Genomic DNA, 7,251 nt, shown 5'->3' with positions numbered 1-7,251 from the left:
GTCAGACACTATAGTGGCTGTCTTTATAAATCAGAAAACATATCTCATATCTTCACTCTTCTCTTTATACAGCTCTTTTTGTAACAGAATTATATTTTATGAATTTACACATTGTAAAGTTTTACTCAAAGTGCTTTTTAAAAAATTTTCAAAAAAATGCTCATGTACTTGAAGTATACTATAGTTGCGTCTGAATGTCCCCTAAAAGCTTGGTGTCCCAAGCCTTGTACTGAAGGCTTGGTCACCATCAGTAGCATGATGGTGCGAATAGAAGGTGGTGGAAACTTCAGGAGTTTGATTCTAGTGGGAGAAGAAACTCCTGTGCTATGAAGAATATATTTTGTCTTCAGCCCTGAGGGTGCCTCTCTCTCCTCCTGCTTCTCAGCCACCATGATGTGAGCAGCTTCTCTGTTCTGATTCACAACATGATGTTTTGCCTCACCAGAGCCCCACCATCACAAAACCAAGTGGCCATGGGCTAAAATCTCTGAAAACCATGAACAAAAATGAATCCTTCCTCCTTTAAGTTGTATGTACAAGGTCTTTTGTTCCAGTAATGGAAACTGATTAACACAGAAAACCAGTGCTAAAAAAGTGAGAGTACTGCTGTGACTGTATCTGATAATATGGCTCAAAAGTCTTTGGAACTGGTTTGCAAGGATATTTTGGAGAACTCTGGAAAAATGATTAGAAAAACCTTAGAATGGTGTAAGTAGAACTTAATGGATGATTCTGGTGGCATTCCAGAAGAGCAGAATGCAGAAAGGAAAGTTTCAGCTAAGGAGATTTCAGTTGAAAATGAGGATTCCACTGGGGAATCAGACTACAAATCATTCACATCAATTCTGTCAAATAACTTGTCTATGTTTTTACCATGTCCTGATACTTTGTGCAAACTTGAGTTTAAAGGAGATAGACATAAATCTGGTGAAGAAAATTCTAAGATGGCACAGCCTTCAGCCAGCAACATGAATATGACTCACTGCTTGTAGCCAAACTTAGGGTGAGAATTGCGAGTAAAAGCCCAAGTTAAAAGATTATGGAAAGCTTGTACTTTGGCCAGTCAAGGAGAGTTTTTCAAGTTGTGGCTGGGGAGGGTGTGGTTGTTAAAAGGATTCACTCCATTTAAAATAAGCTACCTCTGCCAGGCCTGGCAGCACAAGCTTGTAATCCCAGCACTTGGGAGACTGAGACAGGAGGATCGCACAGATTCAAAGCCAGACTTAGCTACTTAGTGAGGCTCTCAGCAATTTATTGAGACCCTTCTTCCAAATAAAGTATAAAATAGGTCTGAGAGTATAGCCTGAAGGTAGAAAAGCCCCTGGGTTCTACCCCCCAGTACCACAAAAAATAAAATAAAATAAGCCACCTCTGCAATGAAATAATAAAGAAGATCTTTGAGGAATCTCAGCTCAAGGGTCTAAAAGAGTTTTCTTTGAAAAGTTTGCTTTGAGGACAGAGTACCTGAGTGCTCTGTTACCTCAAGGCTGCCTAAGTTGATTCTCCAGGATCCCTTTCACTGTGTTCAGCCATCCAGGTACTCAGAGTCTGCCAGAGCCAAGGTACAAGTGGGCCCAGCTATGCCAAGTGACAGAGCTTGGTGTAGTCCATCGGAGGCTGATTTTGCAGGCATGTGTGATGCAAGAGTTAGAGGACTGAGGAGACTTCTACCCCTCTTTTAAATGAAACTTATTCTATATCAAAGGTTTATATAGTCTTGACTTCCTTTTCTTCTTTTTGCCACATGTTCGTGGTTGCACTACCTTTTTATTTATTTATATTTCTGCATTATTTATTTATCTTAGTGCTGACACATATAAACTACTCTAGTCCACCTCTTCCATTTCAGTTGCTTCAGCTCGTTGGAGTTCTGTTTTCCATTTTCCTCCCTTTCATATTTGACCTCTCACTTCTGCCTTATTAGTTCACATGCCATTGCTTTTATTTCCCTGCTCTTCTGTATCAGTGAGCATTTAAGAGATGAGTAATGTCTAGAATTGTAAACCTTATACTTTCTCTTGCTAGCTTTTAGTAGCCCATGAATCTTAAATGCGCTTTCTTTCCTATAACATACAGCTTTTGAACTTGTGCTTCTTCAGCCCCTTCTGTTGTCTGCCTATCCTCCCTCTAAAATGCATTTTATTTTTATCATCTAGAGTTGTTATATTTACTTTAACTTCATAATTCTATAATATTTAAATATTATATATGAAGAACTTTATTAACAAAATAGAAATCTGGTCTCCTGGCAACCTATATTTAAATATAGATTTATTTATATTGATTACTACTTTTCTTTCAATAAATGCATCTTCTCTATTATTTCATTAAAAGTACATTATATTGAAAATGATTAAACAATATGGTAAAACTTTGCATAGTAATGTATCCATCTTCAAATGAACAACATGATGAAACTATAATCACATAAGATGCTGAGTGCTCTGTGCCTTATAGCACAGAGAAGTTACATTAAAACCAGTGTCTTAATCATGTGGAAGGACTATGATAAAATTAGATACACTTTTTTAAGTAATAAGTATGTGATAATAGAATAAGTAAAATGTTCACTGAGAGATAGGTGATAAAACAATATGTATTTGATAAGGAATATATTTAATATAAAAGAAATGAGTTAGTTACATATATTTTTGCATAAATAGAATGAAAATAATGAGATTTTTCAAAGATGTATATGGATTATGTTTGCTAAAGGAAGTTGTTTATTCAATAGAAGTCTTCTAAATTTACTACATTTGAAAATTTCCTCCATTTCTTTTTAGAAACTATAATATCAATCTAATTATTCTATCTAAATATGCATAAGTGTTTGTTATAAGCTATCCATTTTAGCATACTACTGGAAAACTTTTATTCTCTTGAAATAAATTTTATGCTTGACTGAAATTATTCTTTAATTTTGAATTATAGAAAAAGCAAATTTGAGAAAATGTAAACTAAAATAAATTAAATTTTTATTAGTAAAAGCTATATTGTATAATGTTTATCTTCTGAATTATTCATGAATTTAAAGAATTTTTGGCTTAAAAAGGCATTAGAGGTTATTCAAGTAAAGTATTTAATACAAGTTATGCTATCTTTGGGGGAATAAACCTAGTGCTGATAAAGAATCAACAAATGATTTATTTACTGAGACAAAGATCTGCTATTATCAAATAATATAAGGATTATTTAGTATGCTTTTGAATATTTTATAGTATATATTAATTATGTTATATATAAAATGCATATATATAATATGTTATATATTCTTTATGGTTTAGTATATAGTACTATATTGTACATTTTATAATGTGCACTATTGTGGTAATAAAATAATAATGACTAAATTACAAAATTGTTAATTTTTTATTATGGCCACATAATTTTAAAACCTAATATAATTCTTTTTTCTTTTTTCTTTTTTCTTTTTTCTTTTTTTTGTGGGTTTGTGGATGGAACCCAGGGGCATTCAACCTCTGAGCTATACCCCTGCCCTGTTTTTTATTCTTTATTTTGAAACAGGGTCTAACTAAGTTGTGGAGGGCCTCACCAAGTAGCTGAGGCTGCCCGCGAACCATGATCCTCCTGTCTCAGCCTCCCAAACTGGGATTAAAAGCATGAACCACCACACCCAGCTATGATTCACTATTGTTTCAGAACTCAAGTCATGAATTTCTTTTCTGATATATATCTATTTACAATGTATTATTAACTGGTTAGACTTCCATTCACTATCACTGTGAAGACATCTTCAGTGTCTTTTACTTCATGACAGATAGACTAATATACCACTGCTCTTTACTAGTTGTATTGGGACTTCTTTAAAGCATCAATGTTGAAATTTGCCTAACATCCTCTTTCAGTTGACCTAGTGTCTTCCTCTTTCTACATTCACTATTGTATTTTAGGAAACATGAATACACCAGTGGATTTCTGTAGGTACATGAAAATTAACATCTTAAAACCATGCACACTGCAGAAAGGTCTTCTTTTATGTAAACACATACACATTATGTCTTAACTAACTTTTATGGACATAGGATATTTGGTTGGAATTTGCTTTTCCTCAGGAATTTGTATTTTTTTTTTTGCTTCTATTCTTGCTATTTCAAAGTCCAAATTTTATTTTGATTCTCCATTCCATGAATATGGGCTGTTCTATTTTTTTGTAATTTTTAAAATCATTTTTTATTCAGTGTTCTAAATGTTTAGGGTAATTTACCTGGGATATTTTTTAAAAAATATTTTATTAAGAAATGTTTGGGAATAGAGGGAGGGGGCAAGATGGCAGCAGCTATGGCTGCTGAATAGGACATGCATTCCTTGGAGAAGTCCTGGACACCAGATTTTGGGTTAATACCTGCTTGGGACAATTTAAGGAGACATTTTCAGCCGTGAATTCCTTTCTAGAATACAGGAGAGAGAGAGAGAGAGAGTGGATAATGGCAGAATTAGAAGCAAGATGACAATGAGGTACCTGCCACACAAGAAAAGCATTTTTTGGAAGAATATCTCAGAAGAGATTAGAATAAAGACTGCTTCAGCCGCACATGCTGGGGAACTCTGAACAACATACCTTGTAAGAAAAATGATCTAGGCATGTTGGAGGGAGCCCATCAGTGCCGGGTGGGACGCCTAGTCACACATCCTGGGGAACTCATTTTGCCTGGATATTGCGCTCCTCTATGCTGTGCTGGGGGCAATGGTGCTCTTGGAACAGCAGATCCTGCTCTACACAGTGAGGCTGTGGGCCTCCATTCTTGAAGGGGAGATTAAATTCATTGCTCCTGAGTGCTCGATCTCACAACCTCTTCAAAACACACATACTGTCTTCTTTTATTAAAACATATTGAAGAGGGGCCAAGATGGCAGCAGCAGTGGCCAGTATTCAAGAGATGCAGACAAATCCTATCCAATCCACGCATGCTTAGGAATTCTGGACAACATACCATGTAAGGAAGATGCTCAGGAAAGAACCAGAAGGACAGCGATGGCTACAGAGCAGCAGTGGCCAGTAATTGGAAGAGGCAGAGATCTGACCCAATATACCTTGATCTTTTGAAGAAATTGCCGCAAAAGTAGATTGCTACCACCACACATGCTCAGGAATTCTGGACAACATGCTGTGTTAAAAAAAAGTGTTTGGAAGAGAACTGAGATGGTGGTGGCAGCAGCGATGTTGGTGGCCAGTATTTGGGAGAGGCAGAGATCTGATCCAATCCACCTTGATCTTTTGAAGAAATCTCCCCAAAGGTAGAATGCTACCACCGCACATGCTCGGGAACATGGGACAACATGATGTGTGGGAAAGATGTTTGGGAGAGAACCGAGATGGTGGTAGAGGTGGCAGCAGCAGCAGCAGTGACCAGTGCTTGCAGGGCAGACAGATCCAGTCTAATCCACCTTGAACTTTTGAGGAAATCTCCCCAAAAGTAGACTGTTCCTGCCCCACATGTTCGGGAATTCTGGACAACATGATAAGTGGTAATAATATTTGGAGAGTACCAGAGGGAGCCTGTATAGTAGGGTTGGGCCACCATATTGCCTGTTCTGGGAGATATCAGCCCTCATGGCCAGTGTGGTCCTCTGCGCAGTGCTGGAGGCCAGGATGCACATGGAGTAGCAGACATCTTCCTTCGGAGGGCAGACAAAATTCATTTTTACTAGGTATTTGGGTGCCAAGCTTATGCAAAAGACATGCACTGCTTTCTCATATTAAGAAAAAATGGAAAAAAGGGAACATCTGTACACAACCTGCTCACAGTGATAGAGACTGGAGCCTGCTGCACAGCGAAGCCAGTGCCAGGGACTCTGAGGCCAGGATATGAGCCTGCTAGGTGACAAGGCTGGTGCCCAGGCCTGTGAGGCCAGGTTCGAAGCCTGTCTGGTGGCGAGGCCATTGCTAGGGCCTCCTAGGCAGGGATCAGAGCCTGCCTTGTGGCAAGGCCAGTTCTGAGGCCTCTGAGGCCAGGATAGGAGAATGCTGGGTGGTGAGGCTGGTGCCAAGGCTTGTGAGGCCAGGATCAAAGCCTGCCATGCAGTGAGGCCGGTTTTGGGTCCAGTGAGGTCAGGGTTGGAGCCTCCAGTGTGGTGAGGCCAGTGGCAGAGCCTGCGAGGTCAGGATCGGAGCCTTCCATGTGGCAAGGCCAGTGCTGGGGCCTTCGAAAGTGAGATCATTTAGAGTCTGTAATGTGGCATCCACAGGGAAATATCACAGAAAATAAAAAATCAGATGCTTTCCCTAATATGCAAAAACTAGGAAGAAATGGGTAATATGAAGAAATCTAGTTAAAGAAGGGTCCCTATGGAGGAGCAATTAAGGGGAACTATCAGAGGGGATGGGAGGGGGCAAGATGAAATCTCTTTAAAGAACATGATGTACTTAGATATATCAAAGTTAATCACTAAATTAAGCATGGGATCAAGGGGGGGAGGGAATGGGATGGGGATTCAATAAAGGCTAATTGGGTGATGTGTGTTTGTATATCCTCATAAGTCTTGTATTCCATTGTGATATTTGACTACAATGCACCAATAAAACTATATTTAAAAAATAAATATTTGGACTCTTAAAACTAGAAATTTTTTTTGTGAAGTGTCTATTCAGTTCAGTTGCCTATTTCTTGATTGAGTTATTTGTTTTGCTTGTGCAGAGTCTTTTGAGCTCTTTGTATATTCTGGATATTAGCCCTTAATCCAAGGGGTGACTGGTAAAAATCTTCTCCCATTCTGTAGGCTTTCTCGTTAGGTTCTTGGTGGTTTCCTTTGATAAGAAGAAACTTTTTAGTTTGATGCCATCTCATTTGTTAATTTTTGCTTTAATTTCCTGCACTTTGGAGATATTGTTGAGAAAGTTACTACCTGTAACTTTCAATAATTTGAGATACAGATAGCCAATTGATACATGAAATGATGTTCAACATAATTAGCCATCAGGGAGATGCAAATCAAAACTACTCTGAGATTCCTTCAAACCCCAATCAGAGTGGCAAGTATAAAGAAATCAACTGGTGAGGATGTGGGGAAAGAGGAACTCTTTTACACTGTTGGTGGGGGTGAAAACTAGTTCAGACACTATAGAGATCAGTGTGGAGATTCTTCAGAAAACTAAGGTTAGAGCTAACATATGATCTGGCTATACCATTCTTGGGTATTTGTCCAAAGGGGTTGAAATCAGAAAACTACAGCAACATATGCGTACCCATGTTCATAGCAGCCAAAATATAGAACCAACGTAGGTCTCTATCA

This window comes from Muscardinus avellanarius (genome assembly GCF_963383645.1).
Source record: "Muscardinus avellanarius genome assembly, chromosome: 8".
Lineage (NCBI taxonomy): Eukaryota > Metazoa > Chordata > Mammalia > Rodentia > Gliridae > Muscardinus > Muscardinus avellanarius.
Note: the sequence above shows the minus strand (reverse complement) of the source record.